At 40.0% G+C, this 15457-nt stretch overlaps 1 protein-coding gene across 4 annotated transcripts in view; it reads left to right on the forward strand.

The window, feature by feature from the left end:
- The window catches only part of DENND4A (DENN domain containing 4A), a 104931-nt gene that overhangs the window by 6247 nt on the left and 83227 nt on the right, over positions 1 to 15457 (forward strand). For 2 of the 4 annotated variants that reach the window (XM_019477468.2, XM_019477469.2), the window contains exon 2: positions 7597 to 7714. The gene's annotated coding sequence lies outside the window, so the exon portion shown is untranslated. Of the gene's footprint in view, positions 1 to 5345; positions 7715 to 15457 lie in introns of those variants that run through there. The other 2 variants (XM_059714545.1, XM_059714544.1) reach the window with 2 other exon arrangements.

Consider the following 15457-nt stretch of genomic DNA (forward strand, 5'->3'; position numbering starts at 1 on the left):
AACGGGCATAGTTGTGAAGAAGAAAGGCAGAGTTAGGTGTCAGGACAAGCAGACTCATCTCAGTCTGAAGTTTTCTGTTTTGTTCCTTTTCTGTTATGTGCTACTTGCTTGTTTGCTTTGGGTTGGAAAGAACATTTTGTGCCCTTTGAGGGGAAGTGCACTAGTGGTCATACAAGCCAAATACAAGCATTTTTTACAGCTCTGGCCTCCTAATACAGCAGACAGGGAGTTACTATAGCACATGAAAGATAGGAACTTGTATGCAAATACTTAAAAAGTCCCAAGGAATGTCCCCTTGCTGATGCAAGTAGAAGACTGTGGGTCAGATTCTGATCTCTGTTACACCTGCAATTTCAGAATAGTCCACGGGCTTCAGTAGGATTTTACATTATTCTGAATTTGTAATTGTGTACCTGAGCTCTGAATCTGGCCTAGTTTCAATAATTTACATAAATAGGCTATATAATTGCATAAAGTTACAGTCAAAAAAGCAATCCTTTTCAGATCCTGTAAGTGTAAAAGTAATCAGATCCCTGCTACCACTGTGTTAACCAAACCCATATGTAGAAATAAAGTGTTTTGCTGAATTGTAATGGAATCCTGTAGTCAGCTTGCATGCCGAACTCCAAGGTTGGTCAAGAATTTCATTATCCACAACTCCAGGAGCAAGCCCCTATATGAACACTTTTCTTGTGATATTTTCTGCATGCTGTGATGTTTGCCAGTTTCCTACATTTCTCATTTTTAAAGGATGCACTTAAGAGATCACAGTGTAGGGCAAAAAAAGATGGGAAATGGGAAAGAAGGACTAGGGTATGGCTACACGACATAACGCAGTGCTGTTGACATGCCAAGGGCAGCTCGGGTCCAAGACACAGCCTGACTATTAATGTCGTGCTCTGCCCAGGTGAACTTACCCTTTCCCACCTCAGCAGGGTGAATTTACTGCTGTTGTGGCTGCACAACTTCTGGAGCCGTTGTGCAGCGTGGCCATAGCCTTAGTTAACCTGTCAACAGTGCCTCTGTGTCCATGTTCAGGTGTATGAAGGCTGAACTTTTCCCCTCACCTTTGGACCTTGGTCGTGTTTTTTCTGTCATCTGTGTTTACCTCTGCTGCTGGCTAGCAAGGTTCTGGTAAATGTTCCGTGTCCCGAATAAGGGGCATTTAAAAATACAGGTTAAAGTTAAAAAAATAAAAGATAAAAAAATCCTGCTTCGAACTCCATTTAGCAGAGCCACTAAGCCCTCGTGTGCATGTCCAAGTAGAGCAGGTGGGAATATGGTAGCACTTTGGAAACCTGTCTTCTGCAACCTTGTAAAAGGAAGAGCTTGATTTGATTGTATGTTGGGAGCTCTTAGTTTTGAAAACTCTGAACCTTGTGGTTTGCCTTTTTTCCCCTTTAATCACTTTTGCTAGGAGAAACGGATTGTAAGGGAAAATTATTTGGGGGATTATCTCTTTAAAAAGCCATTGTTGAATCAGAAATCTTTGTTTGAAAAATATAGACCATTTCTACCTGAGAATTTGGATTAGATTAGATAGGGCTGGATTGCAGTAATCTAGGCTTCCTAGGTACTTGTGCTCCGAGGTGGGTGTTTTAATTGGAGCTGTTCTTGGACAGCTGCTCTAATTAGTGTATGTAACAGAGGCATTTTAAGCCCCTGTGCATTTAAAAATGGCTGTGGGACACATTATCCAATCTTCATTCGACAAGGTTTAGTTAAGCGCCCTGCGGACATTTTAAAATGCGTGGGGGCTTAATGCGTGCGACACTGCAGTGACTGCTGCGCTCTAATCAGCATGCCAATGAGCATGTGTATAGGCAGCTCCAGTGTTTTGCAGGAGCCAGACTTGCCTGTAAGGCCTACTTCTTCAATAAATTGTTTGACATATTCCCGCTAACAAATACTTGCTTGTTTTCCCTAAAAGGGGCTCTTCAGTAGTTCTTGCTTTTAATGTGTGTTTCAGAAAGGGAATTTTTAAACCATTCCAATTCTTTTAGCAGTCCCACATCTTACACAACATCAAGCATGCAGGTCACCTTGCATTCCCACAGTCTAGACTAAATGTCGTGAAGTGATGACAGAGGTGTCGGTGATGCTCTGGTACATGCTGAACAGGCAGTCATGCCACTTCTCAGTGCTGTGTCCTGCTAGATCACTGGTGAGGGGCAGTCAGGTGGAAGCAGCAATAGCTACAGAAGGGAGAAGCCTCTTCCTGGACATCCCTGCAAACCCAGCTGTTCCCAGCTATCCTGCAGTTTCCATTTGTCTTTCCTTAGCTTTCCCTTTCATCTTCTCACAAACCCGGCTGCTGCATCTTCCCTACAGACAGCCCTCGTCTGGCACTCCCCTACTTCCCATGTACCCTTCAGCACCCATCTGCCTGCTGTGCCCCATTCCCCACCATTGCTTTTGAAGTGAAGCATATTGATCTTCAGTTGGAATTTATGGTCACGCACACACTGGCAAAAAAATCACCGGCTATTTAGTCAGCAAAAAAATGGCTTTTAGTACACCAGAACATTTCTTAAAACTTCTCAGAGTTGAACTACTACCGAAGCAATGTGAAGCTGAGGGAATCTTAGTGAAGACTCGTGGCCTGTAGTCTGACCTCCTTACCACGTAACCTGGTTCAGAGCAAATACAATAATGACCATGAAAAAATGCCCGTAACCATCCGAACCCTATCTGTATTGGTGCTTCTCCCTGTTGCTGGGTAGTTGCAATAATGGGACATTTGAAGAAAAAGGCTGGTGCAGTAGTGACAAGGTAATTTGTGCTTGTCCATTAGACATGCTTGGACAACCAGCTGGTGCATACAGGGGAAAATTCATCCTCTGTCCAAGTGCTTCCCTGTATAAATTAGTTGTACTCACCTTATCAGGTGAATCAGCTAACAGGTTGTATACGATTCCTTCGTGCCTAGGCTTCAATAGGGCATGTTCTGCAGTTTGCAAATAGCATTTGACAAAGTGATCTGTTGCTTATGAAGGCTCATGCATGTCTGATTCAGTTAGTCTATAAGGTACACCTCTGCCCTGTGTTCTGTTTGCAAATAGTTTTGGACTGAGGAGCATGACTATGGCCCAGTTTCAGCAGTTTTGTACTTGTTTTTTATGCTGCTGCTTGAAGTGTCGAATTTTTAAGTCTAGGCTGTTCCTGGTGGTTTTCAGAGCTACTCATTGCAGTGTGGATTTTGACTTACCTTGCATATTAGGGCTTGACAGTCATTTGTCCTCTGATAACAGCCGTTTCTTAAGACCTCCAACATGGTGTCTAAGGTCTGTGGATGATAGAGCTTTTGCTTCATTAGCTTCTCAGCTTGTGTCACTGGACACTTATTTCATGTCCCTCCCCATTTTTAATAAGTCTGAGACATAAAGAGGTCTGACAATCTGGGCTAAGTATGTATGTTCTGTTGCATGCACATTTATTCTGTTGCATGCAATTAGGGAAACTGCACAAATGAATAGGCATTTCTGTAATGATGCCACATTCATGCAGCTTTTAAATATCCTACTGTTTAAGTTTCATTTTAATTGTACAAGTTGTCTTATAAGAAGAGATGTTGCAAATAATCAGGTCCATTTTGGTGCAGAGTAATGTATCCTCATGCTCTGTTTTTTTTTCTCACTCTTGTGGGGTAGTTATATATCTCCTATGGGGTTAGTGCTCCACAGGGTGAGAGAGTGAATGTGGGGAGGGACGGATTTCCCATGGTATCATCTCTCACCTCTGCACCATAGAGCCCATGAAGTATGAGATGATGACGATATGAAGGTTATTTTTTGTTAAGTGGAGGGCAGCTTGCACAAGTTCTTTGGGAGTTGGGGTCAGTGCCCAAGGGCCTTGTACTCCAAAGGGGAAATGAGGATGTCAAAGCTTTATGTATTCGTCATTACATAGATTCATACATAGATGTTAGGGTCGGAAGGGACCTCAATAGATCATCGAGTCCGACCCCCTGCATAAGCAGGAAAGAGTGCTGGGTCTAGATGACCCCAGCTAGATACTCATCTAACCTCCTCTTGAAGACCCCCAGGGTAGGGGAGAGCACCACCTCCCTTGGGAGCCCGTTCCAGACCTTGGCCACTCGAACTGTGAAGAAGTTCTTCCTAATGTCCAATCTAAATCTGCTCTCTGCTAGCTTGTGGCCATTATTTCTTGTAACCCCCGGGGCGCCTTGGTGAATAAATACTCACCAATTCCCTTCTGTGCCCCCGTGATGAACTTATAGGCAGCCACAGGGTTGCCTCTCAACCTTCTCTTGTGGAGGCTGAAAAGGTCCAGTTTCTCTAGTCTCTCCTCGTAGGGCTTGGTCTGCAGGCCCTTAACCATATGAGTTGCCCTTCTCTGGACCCTCTCCAGGTTATCCGCATCCTTCTTGAAGTGTGGCGCCCAGAATTGCATGCAGTATTCCAACTCTGGTCTGACCAGCGCCCTCTAGAGGGGAAGTATCACCTCCTTGGACCTATTCGTCATGCATCTGCTGATGCACGATAAAATGCCATTGGCTTTTCTGATGGCTTTGTCACACTGCCGGCTCATGTTCATCTTGGAGTCCACTAGGACTCCAAGATCCCTCTCCACTTCCGTGCCACCCAGCAGGTCATTCCCTAGGCTGTAGGTGTGCTGGACATTTTTCCTCCCTAGGTGCAGCACTTTGCATTTCTCCTTGTTGAACTGCATCCTGTTGTTTTCTGCCCACTTGTCCAACCTATCCAGGTCTGCCTGCAGCTGTTCCTTGCCCTCCAGCATGTCCACTTCTCCCCATAGCTTTGTGTCATCTGCAGACTTGGACAGAGTACATTTGACTCCCTCGTCCAAGTCACTGATGAAGACATTAAAGAGTATCGGTCCAAGGACCGAGCCCTGCGGGACCCCACTGCCCACACCCTTCCAGGTCGAGACCGACCCATCCACCACGACTCTTTGGGTGCGACCCTCTAGCCAATTCACCACCCACCGGACTGTGTAGTCATCCACGTCACAGCCTCTTAACTTGTTCACCAGTATGGGGTGGGATACCGTATCGAAGGCCTTCCTGAAGTCTAAGTATATGACATCCACCCCTCCTCCTGTGTCCAGGCATTTCGTAACCTGGTCATAGAAAGAGACTAGACTGGTCAGGCATGATCTGCCCGCCACAAACCCGTGCTGGTTTCCCCTCAACATAATTTGTCCTGCTGGGCTCTCACAAATGTGAGCCTTGATAATTTTTTCAAAGACTTTACCAAGGATGGAGGTGAGACTGACTGGCCTATAGTTGCCCGGGTCCTCCTTCCTCCCCTTTTTGAAAATGGGGACCACGTTAGCCCTTTTCCAGTCCTCCGGGACTTGGCCCATGCGCCACGAGCGTTCGAATATTCCCGCCAGTGGCTCTGCAATGATGTCGGCCAGTGCCTTCAGCACCCTCGGATGGAGTACATTCTCATGTACATTCTTTGTACATGTCTTGAGAACTTCAGGCACAGTGGCAGAACTCTTTACTTCAAAGGTCTTCCGAACCAGGCCCCTTAATGTAACGACTGAGATTTGAGTTGGTCTAAGAAAAGGTCACATTTACCCAAAGAAACTTGTCTGCCTATGTCCTTACACCAACACAGCTATGACCTATCCCCCTACAACTGAGATATGAGGCTTTTTAAGAACTTCTTTCTACAACTTTGTCTGCACCAGACTTTATTTCCCCAAGCCTTCTACCAGTGCACCTTCAACAGCGCTAGCAATAGTAAAAGTCTTAGTACCCAGAAGCACCTGCCACTGCTGTTTTGTAACTGCAGTGTTATCTAGATCACAGCTGAAAGCTTATATACAATACAGTGACCGAAAGTTTGATGACCAGTTGTCTCTACTTCATCTTTTATTATTGGCAGCGGTGGTGCTGGACCACTGAAAGGAAAGACGAGACATTTGAGGGGGAAATCTCAAGTAGCTGTAACCTATGCTTTTCTTTCATTTAGTTTTATTTTTATTAATTTTTGAGCAAAACTGCTGCTTGTTTTATCTAGTGTAGACATGGAAGAGTAAGGTAATTGCCTTTTTGACTCGCAAGAGGGTGCAAAGAAATTGGAAGTAATTGCTGCAATGAAGATTTGGAGAGCAGAGTAAAACCAGAACATGTTTACTTGGGCACTGGCAGTCATTGCATATATAACTGCTTATCTGGAAAAGGTTCCCCCCCCAGGAAGGAAATGGTTATGTGCATCTTTGAGATGTATTCAACTGGAAATGACTTGCCATTGGAAGTATTCTTTTTAATTAAATAAAGTAGTTACATACTCTGTGAGGTCTCTCTTTTTTTCCTTAAAGCACTGAACTTTTTTCTTTAGAAATCATTTATGACAAAAATTGGTCTGACAGCAGATAATGGTCAATATGGAAAATTACTAGAAAGTAAAATAGAAAATCACTTTGTCAGACATAAGTAATATGCATGTCACAAACTCATTCAAGTATTTTACTTTGAAATACAGTGAAGCCCGTTAAACTCTGCAAGTGCCCAGCCTCCACACATTTCTCGTAATAAAAAAAAAAGGGGGGTGGGATGTCTAGATGATGTTGATTATTCACTAGAAATGTCCTCAAAAGCCTGGGAATATTTTAAAGTAGTGGTTCTCAAGCTCAGGTCCATACATGTTTGTGATTGTATAGAGCATTTTGAGAATTAAGCTTGGGGGAACAGAGTCTGAGACAGTATCTGTCTAGTGAAGTACTCTTCAGAATATGAATGCTGAAGAACTACTGTTGGGGGAATGTATTTATGCATTAGAAGTTTGCCTGTTTGAGGTGGCCTTTCAAGTATATTTCACTGAAAAAGACAGAGTAAAATGATTATCCAATGAATATATCTAATCAAGTCAATCATTTCAAAAATCAAAAGCAGAGGGGTCACTAAGAGAACAGTGAGATAAATAACCTAGGTAAGGCCTGGTGATGAAGTACATCATGTAACAAAACAATGTTTGTTTCTTGTAATGGCAAATGGGGAGGAAAAATCTAGTGATAGTTGGGGGTGTACTGAAATAAGGATAGGTCTAGGAGAGGATGAGAGTGAGTATTGCAAAGAGGGTGGCAGAAGTGTGAGCCGTCTGCTGGAATATAAGCATCTTGAAAAGATGAATGACATTTTCCTCCAGGCCTTGAAAGGATATTAGATCCAAACATACTTTCAGTTTTAACATGTATAGTAAAGAGAAAGTTAGGGAGCTCCCGAATGGGAGTGGAAAGAGGAAGATTGTCAGAAGACCGTGAGAGAATCAAAATGAAACTAGCTCCCTTCTGTTTAGAGTATCAATTATCATTATTCTGCAAGTTTTTTCAATGCATGAAACAATGCTAGACTGAAGGTAACAAAAAGGATAATACTCCACGAAAACAGGTATTTCAATTTTAAATCACTGCAAAATCAGACTTTTCTCTCTCTCTCTTTCTTTCTTAGTGTTACAGTCTGTGGGACACAGATCCAATACATGTTAAACCAAGTCTACATCAAAAGTCACAAGTGTTAATTTACTGTGACTTGTGCTATTGAGCAAATAATAGGTACAACATTTGATCACTGAATCTGGTTCAACTTTTACTGTTTTGCAGGTGATGAAACATATTTACCAGACATCTGTTAGCTGGATGTTTAACCCTGCTAGCCAGAGCTAGATACGGAAGGACCATCTCTGGAAGCAAAATACAGGAGAAATGCCCTGATGAAAAGGTAAGACTGCTGCGCTAAGCTGCAGTGAAGAATGGGGAAGTTAGTGGTATTTTCACCAAAGTGCTGTTATGATCTGCTAATTAGTCAGGAGGTCTACCCTGCATAACTTGTTGTTTTTGTTGTTGCTTCAAGTCTCTATATTTGTTCTTCCTGATAGAGAGAAGACAGAGATAATACTGCTTTGTCCAGGCATTTTTACAAGTCAAGGAAAGAGGGGGGGTTTACTTTCTGGATAACTCCTGTCAACAGTAACTTTGGCAAGCAGTAGGATATTGCAGCCGTGATTCATGACTGTGTCACCTTCTGAAAAATGGTTGTGAATAGTCATAGTGAACCTGACCAGTTCTGTTTCACATCACTTCTGCTTGGCAAACCCGAGCAGCAGGCGTATACAAGTAAGGTCTTCCAAGTTAGGCAGTGCTGCCTTCTTCCCATTTGGAAGGCTTTCTTTGAAATGCTTACGGGCTACTAGAGACTTGTTGCCAAAGTTCAAAAAATGGGTATCAGTGTTTGTCTGTGTTCCTTCATATCTTGTTGCCCATTTGAAGGGAAAATTTAGAAGAATTATATACTAATGGATATTTCTGAAAATGGTGTTTTTAACATTTATACTCTTCATTTGAAAAACTTGTCTAACTCTATCCCAACCATGCAGTTGGTTCAGTGAAGGATATCGTTCGCGAACATCTTTGCCCTTCACATATATCCTTGACCATCACAGCTACAACATCTCTCCAACACTTTGCAGAAACTTAAGCAGTTGTCCTCTCCTACATTTTCCAAACTTGCCATGAAAAATGTTCATTCTCTGTTCCTTGGAAGATTATCCCATTCAGAATAGGATAGTGAAGAAAAACCTCATATTTAACCCAATCAAATACTGCTTAGGCTTTGACAAGGACAATAGAGATCCTAACTAAATACTGAGTATTTTAAAGGAAAATGCAGACAGGAATGGGGAGGTGGACAGAAAGATCAAAGGACTGCCTTGCAAGATCAGGGGAGTTTAAATATTTAAACATTTTAGTTGGTAAAAAAGTCTTTGTTTCTTACCTGAAAAGACAAATAAACTGGTTTGAGTTCCAGAGGCTTCTCTGGATCCTCATGGGTTTATTTTGTTTGTTTTTCTTTTCTTTCAATTCCTGGATGACAGTTGAAAATAGTCCTTATCAGAAAACAGAAACCAAACTTGAGTTGCTTTACTGGAAGTGTAATAGCAAAACTAATATCTGTAATAGCAAAACTAATCTCTGTGTGATGCAGGAGTGTGGTCCCATGATAATTAATTTATCATAAAAGGGGCAGCTTTCCCATGTGATATGTGCCACAGCACTATTTAGTTATTTGCTGTTCTTCGCTGGTAGTTTCTGAAAAGACTTGTTCTTGATGACTTTCCCAGGGTAGTACTTAATCTTGGCTGTACGGCTGAAAATGTACGTCTACTGTGCAGTCTTCTTAAGCCCCACAAGCCTCTATTTATAACATCAGAATGTTTCACGCTACTGACAATAGTTGTTGGTTCTGCTTTCAGTACTAAAATTAGTCCTGTATGCTTTACAAGTCTTAATCTTTTAATGTTGCTGAGAATCTTCCTTGTGCATAGCTGCCCATAAATATGAATTATACTGGTGGTGGTACTGGTTCTGCAATGAGTATAATTAAGTAGGATTTTCTAAATGTGTGTAAGAAAGCAGGATGATAATGAAAATTAAAATTGTATATACATTGCACTTTGTATTTACTCCTTGCTTCCAGTATGATAAGCAAATTAGTGTTTTAGTGAGCTGTGGCAGGAATATCAGCATGGCTTCTTTCCTCTCCTTAAAAAAGGATATGGATACAGCCTGTGTAAATGGTTGATGTCTTCTTCTATGTTGGTCCATTTTAATTAAAGGCAAAAATAGCAAGGCCTTTAGTGTATCAAATAAAAATAGTTATATGTCAGTGTCATGTCTGTTTATTCTCAAATTAATTGTATATTCAGTATTTTACTTGACACAAGTAGCTTTTATTTGTATAATAGTGTGATCACTAATATTGGTATTCACTTGCAATACTGTTTTTGCATTTTAATTTTATTTAAATATGAGAAATTAAATATTGATAGGCAGACAAGGAATAGCAGAAACAAATGCTAATTCCATACAAATTTAAAAGATCAGTAATTGTGAAGACAGTTTTAGTTTAAAAAAAATATTATTAAAATAACTAACCCCCAAATTTAAAGTAATTGTTACTATAAAAAGGTATAACACAATACAGATTTGCAGAATATAAACCCAAGAAGGCAACAAGGATAAAATGTAGTTGATGTAAATGCCCATTTGACTGAGTGAGGCCCATTGTGGTGTTGAGAAGGTTCAAAAGCTAATAAAAAGATTGTTCTGTGAATATATTAATGCATATGCTAAAGAATCAAAATATCTTTATAAGGAGGGGGCATTAATTGGCAAGTATGTTAATGCAAATATTAGAGGTGATTGCAGTCCGCATATCAAGGAAAACTCAGTCCCCAGTGTTTCATTGCATGAAATGTTGCTGAATATGAAAATGGTTAAGTAACAAACTCAGCTGAAGCAAAACTCTGAGAAGAGTCTTTGTCTTAAATCAATCTAGTCTTTGGTTGTTACGTGAACATGACATCCTGCAGCAAATCTTTGAATCCTGCACCTTCTAAATACTAATCTTTGTATGAGACTGTGAGGCTGCTGCTGAAACATAAAGCATAGACATAACTTTGTCTCTAAGACAGTGGACTAATTAGATTTTTTTGATATATGAAATAATAAAGTAAAGCAGACTTGGTCCCACCAAAGAAACGGCTTTGTGTGTGTCACGTTGGCTAGGGTAGTTCATGAGGTTGATGATTACAGCAAGTGTCAGATTTCAAGCTAGGATAGTTCTTGGAGCGTGGCCAGAAAAGCACTGTTAGACTGGTGTACTAATGCCACATCTGCTATTTAATATCTTGAGAGCTAGCAACGCTGAAACAAGATTATTATTCTGATGTGGAAGAAGGGAATCCCAGCTTTCAAGTGCCATAGCCTGGTCATTTATAACTTTGGCAGGTAACAAAATATTCTACCTTTTAGAATCGCATCATTCTGATAACTGTCTTTTCAAAATAGCATCACTTCTGACATACTAGTGGTTTCTGTCTTGAGCAACCGGAATTGGAAACTATTATCATCTGACACGACGGCTTGGGAATCATCCTAGCTTTTGTTTGTTGTTCTAGATCAGTGGTTTTTCAGCCTTTTTTTATTTGCAGACCCCTAAAAATTTTTTGAATGAAGGTGCAAACCGCTTTAGAAATTTCAAATGGAGGTGCAGACCCCTTTGAATTGTAAGTGTGGATATTCACATACTTTTGATCATAGTTGTCTTTCACAGACCCCTTAAACATAGTTTGCAGACCCCTGGAGTCCATGCACCACAGGTTGAAAACCACTGTTATAGACCATTAATCCCCATCTTCAGTGATTCATTGGAGATTGTAGAATATATGGGAACAAGTGTTTTTTACATAGTTAGTGGCTCAGTGTAGTTTCCTTAGCACTAAAAGCTTGTAATTGTTTAAGGGGAAATGTATGCTGTTTGGCAGAGTGAAATAGTTCAGATGTTATTAACGTGTAGAGCTGCTTTCCCACAGGACAATGGGAAAGGCTACAAGTATGTTCTGGAACCCGTAGTGCAGGGAAATGCATAGGGGAGTGACAGGAGAAAAGGAAGAGAGTAGATTTAGGCAGAAATAGTGGTGCTCTTTCCACATTTACTTGGGTTGAAAATGGAAAAGGATGCAATAGATTAGTGATGTCTTCTAAAATCTGTGTGGGGTTTGGAACATGCTTTCCCCACTGTCCAAAGCTGCTTACAGACGGGACCTTTCACATGTGGATCCTCCACCTCCATGTGGGAGAGGGAAGCGCACCCAGTCCCTGCCACTGTTTTCTCAAACTCCAGGGCCATGTTAAGTGTTCCCTGCATCACCTGTCTTTATATTTTAACAGGGAAAGGGGTGGAAGCTAGCTGGGTCTATGCTAGTGATAGGTGTGTTGTATATGTATATAGTATGTATGGACCTTGTGTGTGTAACTTGAGGCACTTGGGTCAAAATACAAAAGAAAATAGAGGGAGATAGGAGGCTGATAGCACTGATTGAGGGCACAGTTAAGATGCTGTCTGGCACCTCAACTGTGCATTCATAAGCTTTAGAATATTTGGGGACTATGATCTGTAAAATAATCTTAAAAAGACTGGTGGCATGAACCTCCATAAAGTCTGGCTTCTCGGAGATGCTTTATAAATATTTTCCTGAAATAAACTTAATTTTTAAATAATTTTTCAGCAGGGGAGAAATTGACTGATTAACTGTGCGTAGTTGAAACTGTACACAGGGTGTTCTCATATGCACAAAATATCTCCAGGCAGAACAAGTAGAAGAAAATACCTTTTTGTTGCTGTTTTTGAATTTTAGTAATTTTTAGGCTTTATTTATAGCTAGACATCCTGATCTGGCAATTAGGTCACCTCAGGTGTATTACTGTAAAGACTTGGGACTCTGCTTTCATTGGGATCAACTGCAGGCACAAGGCTGATCTGCACAGTGTGTGTTGTGGGAAAGCACAGTGTTTTCAGACAAATGTTTTTCAAGTAGATCACATCCATTTTTACATTTGAACTTTCAAGGGTGGGGGGGGTGCATGCATGCTTTGTTAAAGCTTTTTTGCCTGAAAATGGTGTTCTGTTTGGAAGATTTGATACAAACACTGCTAGCACCTCGCAGAAATCAGGCATTAACACATTTTTTCAGGTTGAATTCTGACAGCTTCTATTTTAGGAATAACTAGATTTGAGAAATAGTGTGTTTTTTTTTAACTATAAAGTCTGAAAAATATATGTTGTTATTAACTGAACTCAAAATAGATTCGTTTTTAAAACGAAGCAGTTATCTTTGGTGTTAGAGAATATCATCTGTCCCTGTAAGCTTCATTTTAAAAGGTAAGGAACCACTGGCACAAAGGAAGTTTTCAGAACTCATGGGAAGGCAGTACTCTTTAAATAAAGAATTCCAATCTTTATAATTAAATCCTGTTTTCAAACACTAGAGGCTACATGACTTGAGTAGGGATTCACAGCTGCCTCCAGAGAGCTACAGTAAGAGGTTACAGTAAGACCCTGTAGCATCCTCTCTGAGGATTTCATCTCCGCGTGCTTGCACCCGGAGCAGTCGTGCGGTCTGCTATTCACTACCTTGTTTCTCCCTCCCTGGTCAGTTGAGGCCGACTTGCAGAATGGTGCAGTATGAACAGTTATGAAAGGCTTTGGGATCCTTTGGTACGAAAGCTACTAAAGAAAGCTGTGTGGTACTCTGTAGCTGTGCAATAATGATGTCTTCTGTTCAGATTCATCTGAGTGCACATATATTTGCAGGATGATTTTTTTTTACTTCATGTTAAATTGGTACTACATTTTTTCCTCTTCTTTTTGGGGCCTGAAGTATGCTGATCACATAATCTTATCTCATCAGCGCTGCAGTTGTACATATGAGTCTTTCATAGCAGCCATAGAGAAGTTTGAACCTGCCTGACTAATATGCCACTGAATTGTTTTGACCTATTTTTCTGTTTTATCACAGACTTTGCAGCTGCAAGGTTTTGTATATATAAAAAAAGATCTGATGGGAGGATGAATAATCACTAAAAGACTTTTTTTTTTTTTTTTTTAAGTTGCAGTTAAAATGTAGTAGTCCTGGTGCTTCTTGAACTTGTGCTGAACAGAGGAAAGGATTCAAATTCTAATAGGTGCATGTGCGGCTGGGGCACTGCTGTGGGGCCTTTTTCAGTCACAAATGGAAAGATGCTTGGCCTTACCTCCCTTGGAAGTATATTACTAACTTGACTACGACAACCCTAGATTTTTTTGGCAAATAATAAATTATAATCAACTAAATCTGTGATTAACTCAGATGCGTGCAAAAATAACATATCATGAAGCTGATTGTAAGTGAATAGGAAGTCGGTCAATTTTATCATATACCCTGTCGTTCCCAGCCTCTCTGTTCAAAGCTGATTGTGTTTGAGTAGAAGCATTAACTACTCTACAAATTGATGTTTAGATATTAAAGGGGGGGTTTACAACATTCCCATTGCTGTACTTCTCGATTTCAATTGAATAAATATATTGTTAGTTTACCAAAGAAAACAGGGCTTATTTGCAGCTTTGACAACCATGGCTAACTTGATGGTCCTAAAGCTAGGTAAAAACTAGGATTACAAATAAAGTGAAAGACTTGCAAACTCAGAAATTTAGCTTCCTAGCAAACAGTTGGTTTCAAGCCAAAGTCCAGTTTTGTTCAGTCTTGTGAAGTACATTTTCAGCAGGGTGGATTGGTTTAAAACAAAGTGATTGAAATCACGGATATTAACCATGACTTAAATCAGCAAGCAGGAAACCTTGATTAGAATAATTGATTTTAATCTTGTTTTGTATTTAACTTTTAGTTATATTTTCCAGAGACAGGTTAATTCTTATGGGTTAGTATAACCATTCAAACATTGATTCACAACTAAATGTAGACCTGTGGTTTTTTGCTAAACAGTACAATAAACTGTACACATACTTCATTTTGCATTATTTTGATTGGGTAGAAAATGGGAAATGATGTGTTTATTTACTAGATAACTTTTTAATTATGTTTGTGTCAGACTGTATTTGAATGAAAATTGCAATTGAACTAAATGCACAAAAATAACATTTAAATTGCTTTGTGTTAGGTAAGTAAAGCTATCGTAAACATGTTGGATACACACAAATTGCTAGCAAGCTTATCAAAAACGGTTTTGCTTTTAAAAACTGACTCATTTAACAAAGGCAGCTAGTAAATTCAACAGACTGAAAATGGCCTATAGTAACTTGAAACGAGGTATTTACGAAACCAGTAGGAGTTTTGCACTAAAGTTGTTTAGGTGCTCTTTCCTAACTATCTACATTTTTCTACATATTTAGGTATCTAAATATTCTGCAAATCTGACACCAGGTTCTCCAACTTCTTTCCTTCTAGTAAATCTCCTCTTTTCCCTGGTTGTTACTTATGGATTAGAAGAGGAAAGCAAGTTTACATCATAAACTGAGGTCTCAACATAGGCCATCTGAATTTCAAATGTAAACCATTTGTTAAAAGAAAAATACATTTTACATTAAACAAATCAACCTGAAGTAGAAATCCATCTTTGTATACAAAAATAATCATGCCTCATTTTCTGATCATTCTAAAACTGTTGTGCACTTTATTCTTCGCAATGTTGTAAATGTACGTAAAGAATATTAATGAAATGTTCTGGTCAGATAGGCCATAGGCAAAGGCTTGTGTGTCTAACTGGCACTATAGATATTGAGCCGTGTGCAGTCAGTTGCACACATACAAATATAATTTTATCTATACGTTTGAAAACAAACTTCTCCAGGAAAGACCCGGGTCTTCTCTGATTTTCTTTCTTCATATCAGTATTTTGACAACATTTGTGTCTACTCTCATGAGATCCTGGGGAAATGTGACTTCAGTTGTGTAAGCTGTTTGATGCCATTGATAGTGGCATCGGAGACACCGCAGCTGGTCAAAATGAAAATGGCCTTTATTAACAGAATGTACTCTTAGCTAAAAACTGTCTTCTTCTAAAACTGATAGTAGTAAAAAGCATCTTCCTTTTTCTCTGATCTGACTAGTCAATACTATTCAATACA

This window comes from Alligator mississippiensis, chromosome 11 (genome assembly GCF_030867095.1).
Source record: "Alligator mississippiensis isolate rAllMis1 chromosome 11, rAllMis1, whole genome shotgun sequence".
NCBI classification, from domain to species: Eukaryota; Metazoa; Chordata; order Crocodylia; family Alligatoridae; genus Alligator; species Alligator mississippiensis.